Genomic DNA, 25,056 nt, shown 5'->3' with positions numbered 1-25,056 from the left:
CTCCACCCATTTGTTGCACGCGCAGACCCGGGAAAATTGAAACCCCCGGCCACAAACACTGTAGAAAGAAAAAGAGGAAGACAAACAGTGTAGCAGGTCCCTGCTGAATCATGTGGGGTAGATGCTGTGCTCTGAAGTTTTTTTCTTTGGTTGTTAATTCAAGACAAACTTGCAACTAACAACGTTCTTCTATGGTCTACCTCCAATAGGAGCACCTCTTCTTGCTTGCTTTTGCCATTACATTTTCAATTGGTTTTTGCCAAAGTGGAGTCATTACCATATTTATACGGGTCAGGAGGCAGGGAGGGGTTTTCCGCTTGTGCACGTGCGCTCTGTTTCATGTTAATTCGTATGTACAAAGAGAATATGCGTGGGATTCCGCGTAAGCAGTGTTTCATACATCTGAATTTTTTATTGCGTACGCACATTTACAGCTTTGTCCGTACGCAATGTCTTAGTATTAATTCAACCCAAGTCTTTGTACATGAGGCCCCAGGTCTGGACATTTGATGTTGAATGATGTTTGACCGAGTGACAACGTGTTTGGAGAGCTAAATCCCAAGATTTTTTCTTCTTTCTTTCTCTCTCTCTCTCCTGTCTCTCCTTATTTTTTCATCTTTTACCCCGTCTATTCTTTCGCAGACCAACCATTTGTTTTATGTTTATTTCTATCATTAAAATTATTAAGTTCATCGGTTCTCCTCTTCCTGATGGCAAAGGGGCTATTAACTTCATTACAATCACCCATGAAACAAATTCATTCAATTCATTCAATTAAATTTCAGATTAACTGGATATTTCTGTACAGTCAAGATCTACATCTTCAAGGTAAAGTTAAAACTAAAGATATAAAGATTTGTGGGGTTATAATAATGTATTGTAAAAATGTACATTAAATGTGAGTTTTTTTGTTTTTTTTTTGCACTGTGCTGAATTTGACCTGTTCTGCTTGAATGTGAGATGTTAAATAAATGCACTCACATGCATACACACATTCACAGACTTCTGCTTGTGTTTTAGTTCATTATCTTTCAAGTTTTCTAGGCTTGTATGTTTATTAGCACATATAAATAAAATGAGGCCAAGCTGTGAGTTGATTTTAAAAAGCTGAAAGCAAAAAAAAAAAAAAAAGAGTATGTTTTCATGCATACAAACTTGTATGATAAGCTAAATGACTGCATTTAGGCTAATATTAAACATACATTCATCTTAAAACCACCAAACTCTCCTCTTTTTCATTGAGTTGTTTCACACTATTTTGTTCTTGGGATTTTCTTCAGTGGATCTTCAGTCTTTCCCAATTTACACAGACACACACAACCCTATCCACAGCTATATTTCAAAAGATTCCAGAATGCTAAGTTGTGTTTCTCTCTCATTACTCTAATTACTCTTAATCTCTTTTCATTATTCATAAGTCCATATTAATTATTCATGATTTAACATTCAAGTCTATCATCCCTTTATTCATCTTATTGGCTCAATATTCCTACAGGGAGCCGTGTGTGTGTGTGTGTGTGTGTGTGTGTGTGTGTGTGTGTGTGTGTGTGTGTGTGTGTGTGTGTGTGTGCGTGCGTGCGTGCGTGTGTGTGTATATGTCTCTGTGTGTGTGTGTGTGTGTGTGTGTGTGTGTGTGTGTGTGTGTGTGTGTGTGTGTGTGTGTTTTATAGCGCAAAACTTTTGCAAAAAATAAATGTTAAAAAGTCATTAAATTCTTAAAGCTATTTTTGACTGTCCCTGTGTCCATTTCAATGGACATCATGTCAGGTTTTGTTGTTGTTGTTTTTTTTTTTGTTTTTTTGTTTTTTTTTCCAGGGCATTTAGTTTCATTTAAATCCTGTTATCCATGATATTGGACTTTTATCATCCGATTAAACAGCAGTAAAGCTCTGTTTGTTGTAGTTTGAGAAATATCCAGAAGGAAATGAGGCATTGCTGTTCTTTGTTCCAAACACAGAAGTAAGCAACGCTTTCAGTGATTTTACTCACATTTATTGATATGTTTGCCAATATTTTATCAATCATATATTTAAAAAAATTTATATCACTTACTAATAATAGTTTAAAAAATTATTAAGAGCTGTGACCCTTCAGGAACTGTGGTTTAGAGGTATTGTTAAAGAAATAGTTCATCCAAAAATCACTATTTACTCACCCTCAAGTAGTTCCAAACATCTCAGTTTGTCTTTTGCTGTTAAACACAAAAGAACAGCTGAAACCCTGTAATCGTTTATTTCAGAAGAAAAAACAAATACTGTGCAAGTCAATGCAGTTTTCCAGCTTTCTTTAAATTATCTGCTTTTGTGAAGATACAAAGAATAAAAACTCAAGGGTTTAAAAAGGGTGAATAAATGATGACAGATTTTTTTTTTCTTTTTGGATTAATCTTTTTTGAATGCCTGTCCCTTGTTTTATACATTTACATTTAGTCATTTAGCAGACGCTTTTATCCAAAGCTGCTTACAAATGAGGACAAGGAAGCAATTTACACAACTATAAGAGCAACAATGAATACGTGCTATAGGCAAGTTTCAGGTCTGTAAAGTTTAAGAAGGAAAGTATTAGTAATTTTTTTTTTTTTTTGAGTACAGTTAGTGGTATATCCAGAGAGGCAATTGCAGATTTGGAAGTGAAGTGGAGACTAAATAGTTGAGTTTTTAGTCGTTTCTTGAAAACAGCGAGTGACTCTGCCGTTCTGATGCAGTTGGGGAGTTCATTCCACCAACTGGGCAGATTGAACGTGAGCGTTCGGGAAAGTGGTTTCTTCCCTCTTTGGGATGGAACCACAAGGCGACGTTCATTCACAGAACGCAAGTTTCTGGAGGGCACATAGATCTGCAGAAGTGAGAGCAGATAAGAAGGGGCGCAGCCAGAAATCGCTTTGCAAGCAAACATCAGAGCTTTGAATTTGATGCGAACAGCAACTGGCAGCCAGTGCAAACGGATGAGCAGTGGAGTGACATGTGCTCTTTTAAGTTCATTAAAGACCACTCGTGCTGCTGCGTTCTGGAGCAGCTGAAGAGGCTTGATAGAGCTAGCTGGAAGCCCCACTAGCAGAGAGTTGCAGTAGTCCAGTTTGGAGAGAACAAGAGCTTGAACAAAGAGTTGAGCTGCATGTTCAGATAAGAAGGGTCGGATCTTTCTGATGTTATAGAGTGCGAATCTGCACGATCGAGCAGTTCTAGAAATGTGGTCAGAGAAGTTTAGTTGGTCATCAATCGTTAATCCAAGGCTTTTCACCATTTTGGATGCAGTAATGTTTGCCCCATCGATCTGGATTGAAAAGTTATGGTGTAGAGTCGGGTTGGCAGAAACTACAAGCATTTCCGTTTTCGTGAGGTTAAGCTGAAGATGATGATCTTTCATCCTGGCAGGCTGAGATGCGAGCTGGAACCGAGGGATCATCAGGGTGAAAAGAGAGGTATAGCTGGGTATATCAGCATAGCAGTGGTAGGAGAATCCATGTTTCTGGATGACTGGTCCTAGAGATGTCGTGTAGATGGAGAGAAGTGGCCCAAGAACAGAGCCTTGAGGTACCCCAGTGTTTAGATGCCGTAGGTTGGACACCTCTCCCCTCCAAGACACCCTGAATGACCTGTCAGAGAGGTAAGATTTATATATATAAACAATTTCAACAATTTCAATTTGTCCACTTCTAATCTGTTGTCTAATTTGAAAAGCAAAGTTGGAGCAATGTCATGAGATTCTTTTTAGAGTGGTAATTGTTACAAGGACTGAAGAGTTCGAAGTGATGGCAATCGAGAATTTCTCCATATTTATTCACAAGAAAGAGATGTGTCACGTTGTTATTACCTTGTATTTTTGAAAATTGTGAATTTGACTGTGGGATATATGTGCAAAAAAAATGAATGTCTTTTCAGAAAACACATTTTACTGGGAAATAAAAAATACATTTGGAAATCCACAAAGAAACCAAATGTTAATTCAAAATGTTAATTATCTTCTATGTTTAAGGACTACAAGCTGAATAGTTCTTAGATCAAGTTCAAATACTTGTAAGTATGTCTGTTGAAATCTATAGGAGTTCATTCAAACCTTTGATTCAGTGACACATTTACATTGTCAGAAATGTCCGCTCAATAGAATTCATTTTAATATGTAATAAATATAATAGTTTTTGTTGAAGCATATTTACATTAATTATATTTAAATGCTTTTTATTTATCAAAAGTGAATTAAAAGCCAGTGCTAGTGTATAAATATTAAAATGAAATTCATAAACTGCAATGACACTAATTTTGACAAACATTTTGTTAGTTTAATTTTTTTTTTTTTATGTTCCTCAAATTTTAAATGTTTAATTCAATGTTTAGGGTCGAAAGCAAATATTAGAACATTCCCACTACTGTATCTGTTTACTTAGTGAAAAACTCCCTGACTGAAATCACCCAAGTCATTTTAACCTCCTAGGGCTTAGTGGCCACATACGTGGACAGCACATTTTAGCTCTTATGTCTTATGTTTTATATTTTGTTACAGACATACGGTGACATTCTGCAACTCTTTTGCAGCATATGAAATGTCCCAAACACTATTTTAACAGTCTTAAATGGTCAAAAAATACTGATAGTCAAAGCATGATAAAAAAAAATATTTGTATGTATTATTAATGCATTAAAAAACAATCAGGAAAAAAATGCTTCATTCAAGGCAGAAATAAAGAGTTTTCCATTCTAATACACAAAGGTGACTTTATTGTGTTTTATGGAAATTCGGACCACCAGTCCACAAATATGGACATATTTTTTCTTTAAAAGCACTTCATATCAAAAGATGATACTTAGGCAGACAGACAGACAGACAGATGCTCAAAAATGCTGAAAGTGATCAAGGTATAATTTATGTATCCCAACAAATTTATAGAACCCAACCCTAAACTCAAATGCAATACTCACCTGTAGTAAATGTGCCATGTAAAATTATTAGTTTATAGTACTTACATTTTTCACATTGTGTCTTTTCTTATCTTGGTTCAGCCAGAATCAGACTGCATAAACACAAACGGAGGAATTCTCAATGTCTGAGCTCACCCTAGAGCACAAGCCCACAGGGAAGCCTTATCTTCCTGCATCTGAACATAGTTCCAGTTAAGTTTACAGCCAAGTTAATTTTTCCAGAACGCAGAAAGAGAAGAATGTTGTTTAAAGAATAAACTACCTTAATGGATCAGATAAACAGTCAATAAAGAGAGCGGTTAATATGTCAATCATGCACAAGAGGGCAATATGCAGCAGTTTAATATTAAATATATACATATTTTAAATTGAATTAGATTTTACTTCTTGCTTCTTTAACATTTTTGGGGGTGTCCTATAATGTTACAAAAAGTGATTAAAAACACAATGAATTACTTATTTGTAAAAGATATGTCTTAAATGCTGTGTTTAGACATTTAGATTTATCTGAACATAATTTCTTACCTTTTTAACATTTCATTTAAAATCCACTTGGCTCAGTTTGGAATGCTGTTGAAACACAGTTTGCCTCGAATTATCTATAAGATTAAATGTTTTAATACAATGACAAAGTCAAAAACTATAAACTTACAGCCTCTCACATCCCCATATATGGTTCAACGATGTTGCTAAATTTATAGTTGAAACTGTTCTGAATGAAGTTTGATCTCTTGTTATAAGTTGTTATAAGTTGTTATAAGTCATACTGTATCAAAGTCCCTTTAATGCAGGTCATTTCACTAAGTGACCATCATTGAAACACCTCTCGTGCAGTATGCTCAGGCATTCTGTTTGAATGAAAAAAACATACAAACAAAAACAGAACAACAAAAAAAACCTAAAACTGTTTGCCAAGTTTACGATTGAATTTCATATTAGCAATCACCAATAAAAAAACAATGACTGATCCCTTATTTTAATTTCTAAACATCTAAATCACACAAAATTTTGCAGAAACTCAAGCTGCGGTCACACTGTGCTTTTCCTCCCATAGACTTCCATTCATATGCACGCAAATGCGTCAGACCGGAAACGCAGGGTCATGCGTTAAGTTTCGCAGGTCGCTGTGGTGCAAAGTTCAAGCTTGGTGAACTCTGACCTGCGAAATCGCATCACTTGACAGCGTGAGACCAATCGAGGATCCACATCTCTTGACATAGTTTTAAAACATGGAGCAATCACTGGCTTTTTTAAATGTCTAATCATCTTGTTTAATCCCGCCCCTTTTCACAGCTCCACACAACAGAATATCGCATGCTCAAACTCTAGTATGACCGCAGCTTCAAGTCTGGTCTGAGCCCCTCTGGAGAATCGTCAGTCTATAGCGATTGATGATTGGCTCCTGTTGACATGGGCAAGGTTTGATCTCATTAATTATCTAACTTTTTTGGAGTTTTTCTCCCCTCTCAGCTGTAGATCCTATCTGCAAACACTGCTGTGGCACCTGCCCTCACTCGTAGCTGATTAGCGTTTCTACAACTACTTCAGTGTTCTCTGTCTCAGTGCCAGATAATTACTTTCTGTGTTGAATGATCACGCCATAGCTTTTGTAGTTTGTCTAGTCTAGTCCAGTTCAGTCCTGTTTTGTGTCAGTATTATTTGTTCTCTGAGCTCACCAGTACTCTGCTCAACCCGATGACTACCAGCTCTCAAGTGTCGACCACGAATCTCTTCCTCAGCTGAGGTTGTCAGCTCATACCAGCTCACCTGATCTGCCATCTACTGTAGCTAGCCATGGTGTGTTGTTTGTCCATAACACCTGTACTAGAGGGCGGGCTTTTTATTTGCCATATAGTGATCGATGATTGGCTCCTGTACTAGAAAGACCCTACTGTTTTTACATTACTGCAACGGTTGGGTTTAGGGTTGGGGTGGGGGTAGACGTTCATAAAACAATCCAATCAATAGAAAATTTATTTTACGCTAAGTGATTTCACTTGGCGGCCATTTTTGTAATGCCTCTCTGCAGTATGCTTGGGAATTCTGTCTGGATGGAGAAACATTAAATTCTCAAAAATATTTGCCAAGCTGGACGCGGTGGCGCAGTAGTTAGTTGTCTCCTCACAGCAAGAAGGTCGCTGGGTCAGTTGGCGTTTCTGTGGGGAGTTTGCATGTTCTCCCCGCGTACACAAGGGTATTCACCGGGTACTCCGGTTTCCCCCACAGTCCAAAGACATACAGTACAGGTGAATTGGGTATAGGCTAAATTGTGCTTAGTATATGAGTGTGAATGAGTGTGTATGGATGTTTCCCATAGATGGGTTGCAGCTGGAAGGGCATCCGCTGCGTAAAACATTTGTTGGATAAGTTGGTGGTTCATTCCACTGTGGCGACCCCGAATTAATAAAGGAACTAGGCTGAAAAGAAAATGAATGAATGCCAAGTTTACAATTACATTACACATTTGGAATCACCTTATCATAAGTTTGTTTTTTAAACATCTAAATCAAGCCAAATCTTGATATTCTTTAGGTTGCCCAAGCTAATGTGCATGTGCACTAAAAAGGAACGAGATTACAACATTGACCTTAGGGCCATTCTACACATTGGCTGTGAATTCATTATTTGTTAAGCATTAACTCTACATTGATAAGCGCTAGTAGTTTATAACTGCAGCTACAAATGCTCTGTTCTTGACTTATATGTTTAATAATTGTACTTTCATACTTCATACTTTGATTTATTTTTCATTACTAAATTAAGTATCACATTATTTACAAACCATTTGTATTTAAGAGTAGCTGAGGGTTTTTAGGATCATTTAGAATGAGTTAGTAAATGATTAATAAACTATTGAAATCAACATTTATATGTCTTATTATTCAGGCATGCACTAATAGTTAACTAATATGTTATGAGCACGTATTACTGTATATAGGTGCTTATAAGTCAAGAATACAGCATTTGTAGCTGCAGTTATAAACTGCTTACTAATGTTTATTAATGTAGAGTTATTGCTTATCAAATAATGAATTCACTAGATGCTAATTCTTAGTAAAGGATTCATAGTGTGTTGTTATAGTGTTACCAATTTTTCAACTTTAATTATCAATTTATATAAAATGCTGTGCTTCCCACCTTTTTTATTCCGTTGCAATAACTTCTAGAGTGAGTTCAGTGCTGAAGTCTGCACTGACGCAGCAAGAACGCATCCAGGAACTTTCACGCATCCTCCATTCCTGCAGTCTTGAGTTTTGGAACTGACCTTTGGCGGTTAATGATGACATTACACAAGGACGCAAGAATGCTGAAGAACACATATTGAGAAACAGCTATCATCATCCTTTGGATAATAATTCATCAGATCGCACTGGTCCACAACTTGCTCTTGATGGTGAATCTCCTCCAGAAATGAGAGTTGCTCTTTGTCTACAAGTTTGTAGGCGTTTGAGTAACTGCTGTCATGTATTGTGCATTTAAAGGGTCACGAAACACCAAAACACATTTTTTGAGCTGTTGACAGTCGTATATGTGTCCCACACTGCTAAAAACACTATTTGGACACCTATATTTCACTAAAAAGTGTAAATTGGTTGTTTTTGCGTTATTTCAAGCAAATTCGTACTTCCTGTTTGAAACGAATTTTTAAAGCTGCGTCACGGTCATGACATAATAGCGTGTATTCCAGCGTGCAGACTGGGCGTCTGTGCCTGAGTGAGTCTTATTACGTCTTACAGTGTGATGCATTAATGCATGAGTAAGGCTTGGGTCAAACCAATCAGCGCGCTCTATTGCGCAACTTCATTAATATTCATTAGCGTCACCGTGTTTACGCCACAGAGACGCCACGTTGTGTTGGCAAAACAAGCGTGAAGTGTTGTTTTATAGTTTGCTGCCATTAAGTTTCGTTTTCATTTTCTCTCTGTGAGAGCTCAGCTGGTTCACGTGTGGATTAACAGTGTATGCGACGCTCGACAACAATAACTTACGTGTCTAAGGAGGAACATTGTTTACCTGAGAGCTGTTCTCATCTGCAAACTCTGAAATCCGGATTCGCTTGTAACGTTAGTCTCCTCTTCATAAAGACGCGGCTCTAGTTGCTGGTGATTGTCCTGTCTCTACAGATTTGGTAAGTGAGCGACCAGTGCTCTATGTTTATTCAGTTTGTTTGTATCGAATTAAGTTAACTATTGCACTGAGTGCAAACATAGCACCGCATTTTGTGACCGGAATAACACACGCGGCTTTCTGACACTACCTGCCGTGTGCATCTAAGTTTCCGGAAAATGCGGAGGTTTTTTTTCTCTCATTCGCCGTGCGGTATCAAACATTGCATGAAAAAATACACGCTTAGAGCAGATCCTCGAATCAAATATTGCGTTTGTCGCGAGGAGCATGAATGAATTCCCTGAATGAAAGAGCCAAACTGCAGTTAAAGTCCAACATTTAATAATTTGGCAAATAATTCTACTACAGATGTCCATGTAGGTTAAACACCATCACTTTCTCATGTGTGTGTATTTTGACTGAAACTCGCGCGTGCCCAAATAGACACTCCCACACCATCCCACTTTAGTTCCTCCGACACTCCCCCCTAAACAGAGCTGGACACGCCCACTTTTCTGACTTTTTCCAAAGTAGAGGTGTGAAAACACCCTGCTGAAACGAGGGGGTTTCATGGCCCTTTAACAGAATGAATTGCACCTCGTGTTCATTTTATACAAATCACAAAACCAAAAACTTTTGTTTTCAAGTTCACTTGGTTCTTTTTACAGATTTCAAGCTTTATTTGGATATATTTCTTATGTATTCGCTGAGATTCCACTCTTTCCATTAGAAATGATAATTGCATATGAAAAGAATTGCATATCAAAAGGCATGTATTATTAACATAATAAATGTATTTTCAATGCAAAAAAAAAGTTTATGGATGTATATGGGTTGTTGTTGAGTCATTGCATTTTCACTGTCACACATGACAAAAATAAAGTACTGTCATTTAAAGTTTCATTTAAAATGCTGTAAGTGGTTAAATATTTATTTGTTGTCCAGTCTTGTCATAAAACCTGCTGTGTTGTTACATTTTTTACAGTTTTGAGGCAAAATTAAAACTATGATTAAAATGGTCTTATGGTGCGACTGTTAAACTGTTCTCTTTATCAATCTGGAGTCACCACAGCGAAATGAACCGACAATTTATCCAGTATTTGTTTTATGCAGTGGATGCCCTTTCAGCTGCAACCCATCACTGGGAAACATCCTTACACACTCACACACTAAGGACAATTTAGCTTACCCAATTCATCTATACCACATGTTTTTGGACTTGTGGGGGAAACTAGTACACCCGGAGGAAACCCACGAGAATGCAGGGAGAACATGCAAACTCCACACAGAAATGACTACTGACCCAGCCGAGGCTTAAACCAGTGACCTTCTAGCTGTGAGGTGACAGCACTACCTACTGCCCCCCCCCCTCCCCATCTCTCTTTCTGTCCCACTTCTTGTTCATTTACTATCCTGTTATTAAAAAAATTTATATATTTTACATAAACCTAACCAAATGTGTTTTAGATCATATTTAAAACTTAATTATTTATTCAGTGTATTGTTTTTAATTTTAATGACCTCCTCAATGAGTAAATGATGACAAAAGTAAGAATTTTAGCCACATTTGCAGTAAAACTGACAAATTAATTAACATGGCAATTAGTTCAAAATGCTATAAAAGGTTTACCACTAAACTTCTTATTTAGGTGAAGCAAGATCACAGATAGCTTTTTTTTTTTTTGCTTTATGGACATAATAACATGCTCCTGTCAGTCAATATCAGCACGCAGAGTAATTGTACCAGGGTTTTGGACCCTGGTTTTGATTTTTGTTTTTAATGAAATTAAAAGACTTGATGTGTTTGTACCACTAGTGTGGCTCTGTACACACCATTAGTTGCCTTTAAAATTAAAGGTGCCTTTAAAATTAAATATAATATATTCTATTTGGCAGGCGTTTAAACATGTCAATCTTTAATATTTTGTGACAATGTAAATACTTTCTTTTCCATCTCTCCTGCTCTATTCTCAACATACTCACTATCCAGCTGGATGAATGTTGCCTCACAAATTTAATAAATTTAAATCCTACTAATTACTATTTTCTACTAATTACTCATTTAAACTTAAATAGTTAAATTTGCAGCCTATATAAATATGCACAATTTTAATAAGTGTGTATGAAATACTTTTTGTACCTGTATACTACTAATAAGAAATGGTCACCAAATTAATACATTATATAGAATCATTTCTGGTGGACCATGTGACACTGACTGGATTAATAATGCTGAAAACAAAATGGTGAGGCTACAAAAACGGCCAAGATGCCACATAAACACGCACACTCCTATCAGTCATTTTTGGATTTAAATTAAGAACTGGTGCTTAAAGTCTTTAAACTCTAAGCCAAGTCAAATTAGTTGTAGATTTCTTCACAACACAGACATTGGACTTAATGGTTTTTGTTCATGTCCACTGAGTCTGTGGTAAGCCACAAGCTGTCAAAGAATCAATGTAGTGCAGCCTGTATGCCTTATAAGACAGACTGACCAAGACAGCAATGTTTGGGCATTTTAACTGAACATTTCACACAGCACACAAATACATCATTACAAAATTGTACGCAAACATGTTCATGCTAAAAACTGGGATAAAATAAGAACAAGCATATATGACAGACTAATATAAATAATTTCTCTCTCTCTCTGCCTCAAGTAAAAATTCTATACCAGTGGGTAAAATAAAGGCAGACACAAGATGGTTGAGTGGGGTCTAAATGCAGACCTGGTGCAGTTCAATCTGAGCTCTGTCCAAAGCTTTTTAATGCACTCACCTAACCCCATCCCTACCCCTCACCGTGATCGTCACTTGCTCCATTCAGAGAATAGTGGTTGTCATTGCATCATTGAGATATGCAGTCTCAGCTTGCGTCATCAAGGCTGCATCCATATATTATTGGGATGGTTTAATTATTGAAAATAAGACATGCTACAGAGGCAAAATATAAAGCACTGGCATAAAATTTGAAATTGCAATATGTAAAAAAACTGTAATATTTAATAAACCCTTATTTTTTTTATGATTTCTTAAAAATAAAGAATAAAATAATATATTTTTAGATCATTATATTTGATTGTTTAAATATAACACTAGTATATTGCTAATTTTGATTATTGCTTTATTTAAATACAAAAATTTTAATTAATCAGCTTAGTCATTACATATTATTATTATGTAGCAGTAATAATTTACATGAGGGTACTATAAACATTACGATATGAGGTTCATCAAATGTGTCCATGATGTCCTTGGAGTACAGTCAAGTGCATGTGTGTGAAAGTGCATCTGTGTGGGCCTGGATTTTAAGATCCAACAATTTAATTATTATTTTGTTTTTGAGTCTTAACACACACATAAAGAATGCAAACACTGTAACAGATACAGTGCTCAGCATAACTGTGCCACACACTAGAGGGCACTCTAAACACCACTGCTGCTATACTACATACTCGATCATGCACCTCACACACACACTAGTTCCAGATCACTACTGATTACAAGCTCACAGCTGAAGCTCTCAAAGACTGATTAAGAGAACTATAAACATACCTCACTTTCAAACATCTTTGCTCTGTCTTGTTTCACTGTAGTGTACGATAGCAGTACCTTGCTCCTGGTCATGCCTTTTGTGTTTTTGATTCCTGGACTGTGATTTGTTAGATTTTTTAGTGTTTGCTGGCTGCCATCACCTTTGCCTGTAAAAAAAACTATATCTGTGATCTAGCTTCACCTTTGCCTTGACATTTCGCTTGTCGACAACCCCTTTTTGCTACTGTTTTGTTCCTGATGTTGACCTTGCCTGTATGACCATTCTTTAAATAAAGCTGCGCTTGGAACTTTTATCTCTGTGTACACGCCCTGCATTAAAGAAGACTGAGCCATACCTGTTTCAGCGGCTTTATTGGAAATATAGCCAGCAGTTTAGCTCATCAGGACTCGTCAACATGACCGTGCCCTGGAGGACCACATTAAAGACTTTTTAAACCCTGCTCAACTAACAGATCTTCCTGACTGTATACTGGTTGAAATTTTCTGTTATGGACTGAATTAACCTTTAATGACTAAAGACATTGTGGTCCTTGAGGGTCAATGTGTGACATATTAAATTTTGTTGTTGCCGCTGCCAGAATCACCAGAGCATTCGTTGGCACCAGAGCCTTTGTTGCCGCTAGAGCCTTGGTTGTCACCAAAGCCTTCGTCGCCATCTGTCTTTCAGGTGAGTCTTTAAACCAGGGTCCTGACTTTATGTGGTCATTAAAAATCCTATGGCACTTCTTGTAAAGAGTAGAGATGTAACCGCGGTGTCCTGGCCAAATTCCCTCCATCGACCCTTACCCATCATGGCCTCCCGGTCATCCCTACTGAATTGGTTGTATCACCACCCTTCCACCAATAGTTTGTGTGTGGTGAGCGCACTTGCGCCGTTGTCCTGTGGCTGCTTTCACATCATCCAAGGGGATGCTGCGCACCAATGGTGGAGTGGGGAGAAAGCAATTTGGGTGTATGGCCATACATGACAAAAGCGCTATATAAATACACATTACTTACATTAGTCAGAACTAAAAGCGAAAACTGAATTTAATGTAACCAAAAAAAAAAAAAAAAAAACTTAAGATCAGAGATTTAAAAGATTTAATGGCCAAATGAATGCAGTAAGTGGGGGTGGGGGGGGGGTTTAATTCAATTAACTTTTTTTTTAAATTTATTCAAATGTATTCTATTAGATGGGTGATGCAGTGGCGCAGTAGGTAGTGCTGTCGCCTCACAGCAAGAATGTCGCTGGTTCGAACCTCGGCTCAGTTGGCGTTTCTGTGTGGAGTTTGCATGTTCTCCCTGCATTCGCGTGGGTTTCCTCTGGGATCTCTGACTTCCTCCACAGTTCAAAGACATGCGGTACAGGTGAATTGGGTAGGCTAAACTGTCTGTAGTGTGTGTCTGTGCAGTACCGCCGCTCCCTATACGCAGAGTAAGCAGGCTGCGTAGGGCCTCAACTCTGGAGGGGGGCACCATCTCGGCTACTCGAAAAAAAAAAATTGATATTTATTTACTAATATCAACATAAACTGTGTGTAAATAAAACATCTATTGATAATATGTTGTTAAACACATTCAAAAAATCATTTTAAGGCGGACGCATAAACAAACATGTGACGTAATTTTACATGCACGCGCATAGCAGCGTGCGCGTAGCGCGGCCTGGTCCACTTATCTTTGCGGCTGCTAGCTGCATATAATTATAATAGATGCAAGTTGCAGCTCTATGCATGGAAAAAGACAACAGCAGTCTGGAGCCGAGAAGAGGAAGAAAGTACAAGATGAATATCTTGCTGGATTTGTTAGCTGCTTTTGACACTGTAAACCACCAGATCCTGCTATCTACGCTTGAGTCACTGGGCGTTGCGGGCACTGTTATACAATGGTTCAGATCTTACCTCTCTGACAGGTCATTCAGGGTGTCTTGGAGGGGAGAGGTGTCCAACCTACAGCATCTAAACACTGGGGTACCTCAAGGCTCTGTTCTTGGGCTACTTCTCTTCTCCATCTACACGACATCTCTAGGACCAGTCATCCAGAAACATGGATTCTCCTACCACTGCTATGCTGATGATACCCAGCTATACCTCTCTTTTCATCCTGATGATCCCTCGGTTCCAGCTCGCATCTCAGCCTGCCTGTCGAACATTTCACACTGGATGAAAGATCATCATCTTCTTAACCTCGCGAAAACGGAAATGCTTGTAGTTTCTGCCAACCTGACACTACACCATAACTTTTCAATCCCGATGGATGGGGCAAACATTACTGCATCCAAAATGGTGAAAAGCCTTGGAGTAACGATTGATGACCAACTAAACTTCTCTGACCACATTTCTAGAACTGCTCGATCGTGCAGATTCGCACTCTATAACATCAGAAAGATCCGACCCTTCTTATCTGAACATGCAGCTCAACTCTTTGTTCAAGCTCTTTTTCTCTCCAAACTGGATTACTGTAACTCTCTACTAGTGGGGCTTCCAGCTAACTCTATCAAGCCTTTTCAGCTGCTCCAGAACGCAGCAGCACGAGTGGTCTTTAATGAACTTAAAAGAGCACATGTCACTCCGCTGCTCATCTGTTTGCACTGGCTGCCAGTTGCTGCTCGCATCAAATTCAAAGCTCTGATGTTTGCCTACAAAGCGACTTCTGGCTTTGCTCCTTCTTATCTGCTCTCACTTCTGCAGATCTATGTGCCCTCCAGAAACTTGCGTTCTGTGAATGAACGTCGCCTCGTGGTTCCATCCCAAAGAGGGAAGAAATCACTTTCCCGAACGCTCACGCTCAATCTGCCCAGTTGGTGGAATGAACTCCCTAACTGCATCAGAACGGCAGAGTCACTCGCTGTTTTCAAGAAACGACTAAAAACTCAACTATTTAGTCTCCACTTCACTTTCTAATCTGCAATTGCCTCTCTGGATATACCACTAACTGTACACAAAAAAAAAAAATTTACTAATGCTTTCCTTCTTAGACTTTACAGACCTGAAACTTGCCTATAGCACTTTATTGTTGCTCTTATAGTTGTGTAAATTGCTTCCTTGTCCTCATTTGTAAGTCACTTTGGATAAAAGCGTCTGCTAAATGATTAAATGTAAATGTAAATGAATCGTGTGCATCACTTTCAGGTAACTTCCATGAATCTCGAAAACATATTTTTGTTTGTTAAAATAAATTAGTGAGGCTAATGTTTAAACTTTGCCACAATTGCTATGCATTGTGCTTTAGACAGGACATGTTCTATGACTTTTCGCGTTTGCCCCTCTTTCCCATGTTGCTGCTAATTACACAAACTCAATTAGTGTTATTAACTTGTGCAATACTTTACAATTCTGTTTGCACACCAGCTACTGTACATACACATACACTGCACAATTCTTTGCAGACAGCAGTTATCATTGTTTATTGCTTTGTCTATTTCTATACATTTCTTATTGATGTTATTGCTTGTATCACTACAATGTCAATAAAGTCTCTTTAGTCTTTTTTGTGTATTATAGTATGAAATAACAAAACCAATTTATATTCTGTGATTTCTGGAAGATCAATTATATAAAATGAGTCAAATTACTTTAAATCACGGGCCAGAAACCATTTTTATTACATGAATTCATTAATGATTATTTTTTTCTAAATGTTAACAAAGTTTTTTGTTTAAAAATACACCAATTTATTCTTTAAAAACACAAATGTCTTTGATTTATACTGAAAGGAAGGGTCAGCTTTTGTCACCATATTACAGTGCAAATTAAATCCACATGTTAGTTGTAGTTTAGACACATTATGAAGCTGGACTAGCCTATTGTTTTAATGATATGTCATGAGCTTTCTTCTTTAAACGACTAATTTCTTCTGTATTGTTCATGGAGGTCAATGCTGAAATTTGTCACAAAAGAAGATGAGGTATGGAGACACCAGCAGCTGCACAGGAACAGGATGCAGCACTGAGGACCGTCTATCTCTACAGGTACAGAGAGGGTTTTATTCCTTACCCTTTGTAAATGTTTGAAATTATGTTTCTGCAGAAGATATGACAGTGTGTTTATTTTGATGTAAGCTATTATTTTGTAATGTAAACATTTGAACCTTCAAGTATAATTTGAGGGTTTATATGCATATTTATGTATATAAATGAATAAATAAATACATGTTTGAATGTTTGTGTTATTTTGTTCCTCTGTGGGGGCACCACAGTAAAATTTCGCTTAGGGCACCCTTGTGGCCAGAAGCGGCCCTGTGTGTGTATATGTTTCCCAGAGATGTGTTGCAGCTGGAAGGGCATCCGCTGCATAAAAAACGTGCTGGATAAGTTTGGTCGGTTCATTCTGCTGTGGTGACCCCGGATTAATAAAGGGACTAAGCCGACAAGAAAATTAATGATTCCTAAAGATTTTTGGTGACCAAACTTATTGTAAAAGATATAACTATTTAAAGTGTTTGTTTCAAATGAACCAAAATACATTGGCTATATACACAGAGAAATAATTTAGATATTCATTTTTAAAAGGGGCTGTAGTCATTTATGCTGAGCACTGTATCCTGTTGGATGATTTTGTTTAGGCTATGAGATGTTTGGATAGTTGTTGCCATCTAGTGGACAACTGAAGCTCAACGTCAACCTAACATTTAATTATATGCATTTAAAATTAATCATAATCAAAAAAATGTATATATATATATATATATATATATATATATATATATATATATATATATATATATATATATATATATATATATATATATATATAGGTTAAAGGTAATAATTGGGCTGTGGGTTAAAGGTAATAATGTTCATGTTATTTGATAATAAAAGCTGACTGGTTGTTACTGATACATGATAAACTGCAGTAAAAAATCTGTGCTGATATACACCAATATAGAGATGGGCCATATTTATGATGCACATGTCTCAAACTTAGAATAGTATTTTGTGCTTTGTATTTTGTATTGATGAAAATAGCTTCATTTTTGTACCAAATACTTTAGTGTTTTGGATTGCTGTTTCAAAATACTGTAAAATACTTTGCAAGATGTCTACAGTGCATGATGACATATGAGATAAAAATGAGTCCTCTGGTGAATTTTCAAGCTTGAGATCAAAACAGAAAACTGGAGAAAACCCACGCGAACGTGGGGAGAACATGGAAACTCCACACAGAAATGCCAACTGACCCAGCCGAGGCTCGAACCAGCGACCATCTTGCTGTGAGGTTACAGCACTAATTACTACGCCACTGCATCGCCTGCATGATATTATGAAGAGTTTATTTACAAAAATGTATACATTTTTCTAATTTTTTTAGATACTTTTATGTTAAATGTTTAGTAGTTTTCAGCAAAGCTTTGTGAAGAAATGTCATGCTCCATTTTAAAAGTATTTTGAAGTATTTTTTAATTACACAAATACAGAATTTTATTTTGATACATTTGGGCCTGCTGTATTTTGCAGTTTAATACACTTAAAACTGCTGTATTTTGTCTTTTATTTTAAAATATATTTCAATGTATTTTTGCCCATTCCCGGTCTTTAAAGTGTGTAGTTGAGTGATTATCAAAAGACTAAAACACATGTGGCTCAGTGTACAGTTTCCAAATTATCCAAAAAACAAAACAAAATCAAATATCATTACTGTCAATTAGTCACGCTAACATCCATGTCATGTTATAATAAGTTGAATAGTGAAACAAAGCTGAATAGTGAAAATATGCTCTTCTTTTGTGCAGTGATATCATTTATGAATTCAGTGCAGCTTAAAATTGGTAAGAAGTTGTGGGACCATCAAAATATGAACATTTTGTGACCCTTTGCTAATTAATTGGGAGGAAGTTGAACAGGTAAGTTCTTTTAAATATTTAGGTTTGGAAATTGACTTTCAATTCTCCTTTGATAACAACTCAGTAAAACTCAGTTAAAGACTCAGCAGCAGTTGAGTTTGTTGAGGAACTGAGAAGTTTTGATATTGAGAAGGACATTTTGATTGTCGTATATAAATCACTTATGGAGCATGTCCTTACTTTTAATATTGTAGTTTAACTCCCTCTTTCTTATAAGCAAAAATAAACTTTTAAGGTTGGTAAACGTAGTGAGTAAAATAATTGGTGAGAGACAAACACCTCTCACTGATTTATTTATAGCAGCAACAAAAAGAAAAACCTTGTGGAAGACTCTTCCCATCCTTTACATGGTTCCTTTAAGTTACTTCTGTCTGGTAGATGGCACGAAGTCCCTTTACCAAAAAAAAAGACTAGGCACAAAAAGACATTTATTCTCACTGCCATTGGTTTTTAAATAGGTTTTGATTTAATAATTGTTGTTGTGTGTGAGGCTATGTCTAAAGACAATTTTCTAACCCCTGTGAGATAGACAATAGAGTTTATTGAATTGAGATGAAATATTCTAAATAAATCACGTTTTGAAACTAGTAACAAAGAAAAAAATATACATCTTAGCCTGATCTTGTGATAAAATGTGTGAATTTTAAAGCAGAGCATGCAGTTTAATGAACATTATTTTTTAGATATCTGCTGAAAAAGTTTATGTTGTGTTTAAGCAATGCTTCTTACAAAAATTACAGTTCTGTTATAACAGTTACTTGTTCCAAACTTCATGTTTCTTTTATTCGTTGAACAAGAACCAAGATATTTTGAAGTATGTTGTCTGCCAGTTAACTTCCATTGTATTTTTTCTGCTTTCTATAGAAGTCAGTGGGTTTTGGTGTCTAACATTCTTAAAAGTATTTTATTTTTTCATCTGTGTCTTTTCTCATAGCAGCTGTGTCATGAGTCCCTGCTCTATAGGATATTTTGAATTGTAGAGAAAGTGACAACTTTCACAAGAAAGTGATTACTGTCACATGACATATATTGAGCATGTGTAGGGTCATAGTAGAGCACATGAATTGCAATGTATTATACACAATAGGTTAATGTATATATATCTGATGACACATTAAATCATTCTATAAACATATCACCATGCAGCCCTTAAGACTAACTGATTGTAATTTAAATCTTTACACTTTGCCTCTATCTCTCAACACACTGATTTCAGCGGTTTTTTTTTTTTAATAAATTAACTTTTAATTTAAAAAGCAAAATAAAATTCAAATCCTGATATTTTGTCCACAAAAGTGATTTGAAATTTAAAAGCAAAATCAATTCTGTAAAGTACTTTTGAAGCAGACACCCAAACAGGAGGTTTCTTCTTTGACCCATGTATACATGTTTATTTGGGATTCAAACCAGACCAGAAAAATAATAAAGACATTCACAAGGCTACTGGTTTTGATTGACTCACCAACCAACATAACAAAAACCAGGTGCCTGTGTCTCACATTCTCTCTCCTTTATTGGCTCCTTTTATCCAAAACATCTGTTTGCTGTCTCATTTAAGACTTAAACTGCAGTCAGATATAAGCTAAAAAAGAGAGAGAGCAGAAAATCAAGTGAAAAAAAATTAACAGCCTTAAAAATAACCTTGCACTTTGAATTATCACTTTTTAATCTGATCTTTTAGACTCTAACTTTCGTAATTGAGCCAACGTTCCCCATTTTTCTGAAATATCTGGAAAATTGAATGCCAGCACCTGGGGGACCAAATGAGAAAACATTGATCTTCTACAGGAAATGGAACAGAAGAGATTAAAAGGTTTATTCCAGCAGCAGTTTGCACGTTCCTTCACACACCACAAAGATCTTCTTCTCTGCCAAACATTTTATCTATCAACAGGAGAGCCATTGACTGATTTATAGCAATGTACCAAAACCACTTCACCATCATGCCAAATACAACCACAGCAAATTATTACTATTATAAAATTCAACAACAGAAATTATATAGTACAAATGTCTTCTGTTTTAAGTGTTTTTTGTTTTTTGTTTTTTTGTGAAAATTATCACAATGCTTTTGGAAAGCGTTCAGTTCCTTCATGGAAATGAGCCTGTTGTGCAGAGAGCTCAAGAGTCCTTGTGTGTTTGCCAGACACTTTTAAAAACCACTTAGCTTTGTAAAAAAAGAAAGTGTTAATGGATTAACTGCCAGAGTTAATGGTTAAAACCTGCTAGCAAGAGTCCAAGATTGTGGTTATATTTTAACATACATTAGCAACCAAGGTTAAAAGATGAGAAAACAGCAAGCTGACTTTTGTCGCTATGTTGTTGTTATTTGTATTGTAGGTCAGCATTCAAACTTATTGTAGGTTGTGTAGCCTTTAAATACATGCAATAATGTGTCAATCAGATTTGTAAAAGGAAAAATGAAAGAAAGAAAAGCATTTGCATTGGATTACATTGTGTGGTGTTATGCTAAATACACACTTCTCTTGTCTTTCAGCATACAAATAAGCATTTTAAAATATATAAGCTATAGGTCTGTAAGCTGCGATCACAACATGGTGGCTATAGGCAAGGCAAGGCAAGTTTATTTATATAGCACATTTCATACACTGTGGCAATTCAATGTGCTTTACATAAACAGGAATAAAAGAGACAAGTATAAGAAAAAATAAAAACAAATAATAAAAATAAAAACTAATAAAAACAGATAAAATGTGTTAAAACAGGTTATAAAAGAATTCAAAAGAAGAGAAAACATAATAGTGCGATCTGTCGGACGTAGCACAGTGCTAATTCAGTAAAGGCACAGCTAAACAGATGCGTTTTCAGGTTTTCAGTCTTGACTTGAACGTGCCTAATGTTGGAGCACATCTGATCATTTCTGGAAGCTGATTCCAGCAGTGAGGGGCATGGTTGCTGAAAGCTGATTCACCCTGCTTTGACTGAACTCTTGGAATGTCTAGTTTATATGATCCTAAAGATCTGAGTGTATCTCTACTTTGATGTTTTTGATACAGCAAAAAGAAGGAAATTTCCTTGATTGGCAGTTCATTGCAATATGATGATCCCTGATGAAGCAGTGAATAAATTGAAGGAAAGTGAGTGAACTTTCATCATTCAGTCATTTTTCTGTGGCTTAGTCTTTATTTCAGAGGTCACCACAGCAGAATGAACTGCCAACTATTCCAGCATATATTTTAAGCAGTGGTTGCCCTTCCAACCACAACCCAGTATTGGGAAACATCCATACACAGTCATTCACACACACCACAGCCAATTTAGTTTATTCAATTCACCTATGGTGCATGTCTTTGGACTGTGAGGGAAACCATAGCACAAGGAGGAAACCCACACAACTCCACACAAAAATGCCAATGGACCCAGCTGGTACTCAAATAAGCGACCTTCTTGCTGTGAGGTGACAGTGCTTACCACTGAGCCAACTTAAACCCTGTGAGTGAACTTAAAAAAAAAAATTAAAAGTATATTAAAAGTATAAATTTTAACAGACATTTTGTTTTCATAAAAGCTATTTGGAAATATAAAGTATTTTACTTGCAAATATACGTATAACAAAATTAACTCTGTAAAGTTCTTTTAAAACAGACTGCAAGAAAGGTCTGCTATAGGGGAGTTCTTGATCATTTTCCTTGAAAATAACTTTACAAAAATGCTTCAGTGGACCCTCAGCCCATTCTTATGTTTTGGTAATTGCAATGATGTTATTTCCACAAGCATATTCAGCATGTACTGTACCGGATTCGAGTAGTGGGGATTTTTTGTGAGGTTGGATGGTCAGACTGCGCACTTTGACGGCAATGTTATGTTTACAGATTAATATCTATTATGCTAAATGAAAACTCGGTCCCTATTGTTTTATTAAATCCATTTCATCTTTTTTTCTATTGCACTTTTTAAGATTGTGTAAAAGTGTCAAATGGGTCTTAACATTTTCAAATTGTGGAACATTCCAGTACGTCAGGCAGAATGAGAGTACTGTAGAATGCTGAGTCATTCTAGTTATATTAAAATTAATTCAGTTAAGCTCAGTATAAATTTCACTGTTCAGTTTATTCAGATCAGTGTAATTCAAATGTTATTGTTGAACAACATTTTTATATTGTTGTTGACAATAGTTGTAGTAACTAAAGCTGCTTTGAAACAATAATTATTGTGAAAAGCACTATACAGATAACCTTGAACTGAAACTGAAATTTATTTGTTTGTGAAAACACAAATATAATCCTCAATTTCACCATTTCGCTCCGATATAGTTTAATATGCAGTGATGTGACAAAGACAGCACATTGCATATTAAAAATGTAAAAACAGAAAGTCTCTCGAGACTTGAGTATTGAACATAGTGGATGGATAAATGATTGTGTCACAAATCAACAATCTGATCTCCGTGCTGTGCCCTGTCTGTGTTTGCTTCTGTCAGCCTGCATTCTGATAGAATATTGTTCTGTTTCACATGTAAATCTCCGTCTTGTATGCACATCTGTTCTCGGGGTTCTCCCCATTGGAATTGCTGATTATAAATTTTCAAAATACACATTTATTCAATCATTTTCCTATGGCTTAGTCTCTATTTCAGAGGTCACCACAGCGGACTGAACCGACAACTTATCCAGCATATGTTTTACGCAGCAGATGCCCTTCCTGCTGCAACCCAGCACTGGGAAACACCCATACACACTCATTTACACACAATCATACACTAAGGCCAATTTAGTGTATTTAATTCACCTATAGCGCATGTCTTTAGACTGTGGGGGGAACCAGAGTGTCTGGAGGAAACCAATGCATACACGGGGAGAACATGCAAACTCCACAAAGAAATAACAACTGACCCAGCCAGGCTTGAACCAATGACCTTCTTTCTGTCAGGAGACAGTGCTTACCACTGAGTCACTGTGCCGCCCTAATAAACAACATGTTAGGGCTAAATATAGGTGAATATTCATTCGTGTTAGTTCATGTCACAATACGATCTGCAGTTGGAACACCTCTGAGATTCTTCCTAGCAGATCACATCTCACATCGCTGGAAAAGCTGATTAGATAAACTGTAGACCCACCAAGGTAATCAGGACATTCTCTAGGATTGTGGAAAGAGGAGAATCAGCTAAATTAACTTGTATTGTGTGCCTATAACAGCAAATTATAATAATTGGGTGAATTAAAATGCTATTGTCCTTTGTGTATTGTCTTCCTAATTGTATGTGCCAAAACTTTCTTCAGTTAAACAAAGAGAAAACTGAAGTGATTGCATTTGGGAACAGAGATAAGGTTCTCAAGGTGAATGCTTATCTTGGCACTAAGGGTCAAACTACAAAAAATAAGGTCAAGAATCTTATGACTCTGGAATCAGATCTGAGTTTCAATAGTCATGTCAAAGCAGTTAGTAAATCAGCATACTATCATCTCAAAAACATTGCAAGAATTAGATGGTTAGTTTCCAGTGAACACTTAGAGAAACTTGTTCATGCTTTTATCAGCTGCAGGGTGGATTACTGTAACGGCCTTCTCACAGGCCTTCCCAAAATGACAGTCAAACAGTTACAACTCATCCAGAATGCTGCGGCTAGGATTCTGACCTGTACCAGAAAATCAAAGCACTTCACACCTGTCCTCAGGTCTTTATACCGGCTCCCAGTTACATTCAGAATAGATTTTAAAGCATCATTACTGGTCTATAAATCACTAAATGGCTCAGGACTTCAATGCATTACAGATATGCTGACTGAATACAAACCTAACATATATCCTAATGGAGCTGCCCAGAACCAACATGCAAATGGTTTCTTTTTGGAAAAGACCTTTAGCTGAAGTGACCCACATATAAACCTTTCATTGGCCAAATATGACTCCCTGTTATGAAATGAATGTTATACTAGGTGGTAATTACTGTTTTCATCAACAAACACCAACAATTTATCTCAAATAAAATGATAAAATCTTAGATCGTAGATTCTGCACGTCCTTGGTCAGGTCAGCAGATGGCGCAGCAGTAAGACCTGTCATAATGTACCGCATCACAAAGAAAAAAGGCCTCACATTTGTGCATGGCTAACACTCCGATACTCCACACAGAAACATTCAGATATACCAGCATATGATTAACATCTTTTTTTTTAACTAAATAAATGAGAGTGTCCTTGCTTTAATTTTAGTTTGTGAACATGAACAGCATGCTAATTCTAACTCTCTCCATATGCAGATATTGTTTATATTTCATTTTAATTTTCAACATTCAGAAGATTTCAGAGTACGTTGACTCTTGGCTTCAAATCTGTTCTTACCTCAAAAAATAATATAGCAAAATTATTTTGTATTTTGTTAAAGGATTGTTAAAATTCACCTTGGAGGGCCATATAAGCTAGCTATTGTAGCATATATGCTAATGTAAATGCATTTTCATGTAACTCATCATTTAAAGGCACATAACTTGTTTTCAACATTCAGAAAATTTCCATCTACTTTTTCTCAACTTAAAATTAACTGTACTTAAATCAACATGTCAATAATTTTAAACAGTATCTGGTTACGGTATTGTTAAAATGATACTTGGTTGGATGAGGTGTCGCTGACAAACTCAGTGACAGTCGTACATTTATGCACATTGTGTCGACTCAAGTGAAGTGTTGATTAGAC

Source organism: Danio rerio, chromosome 1 (assembly GCF_049306965.1).
Source record: "Danio rerio strain Tuebingen ecotype United States chromosome 1, GRCz12tu, whole genome shotgun sequence".
Taxonomy (NCBI): domain Eukaryota; kingdom Metazoa; phylum Chordata; class Actinopteri; order Cypriniformes; family Danionidae; genus Danio; species Danio rerio.
The sequence above is the reverse complement of the archived record's forward strand: the minus strand, read 5'-3'. Positions refer to the sequence as shown.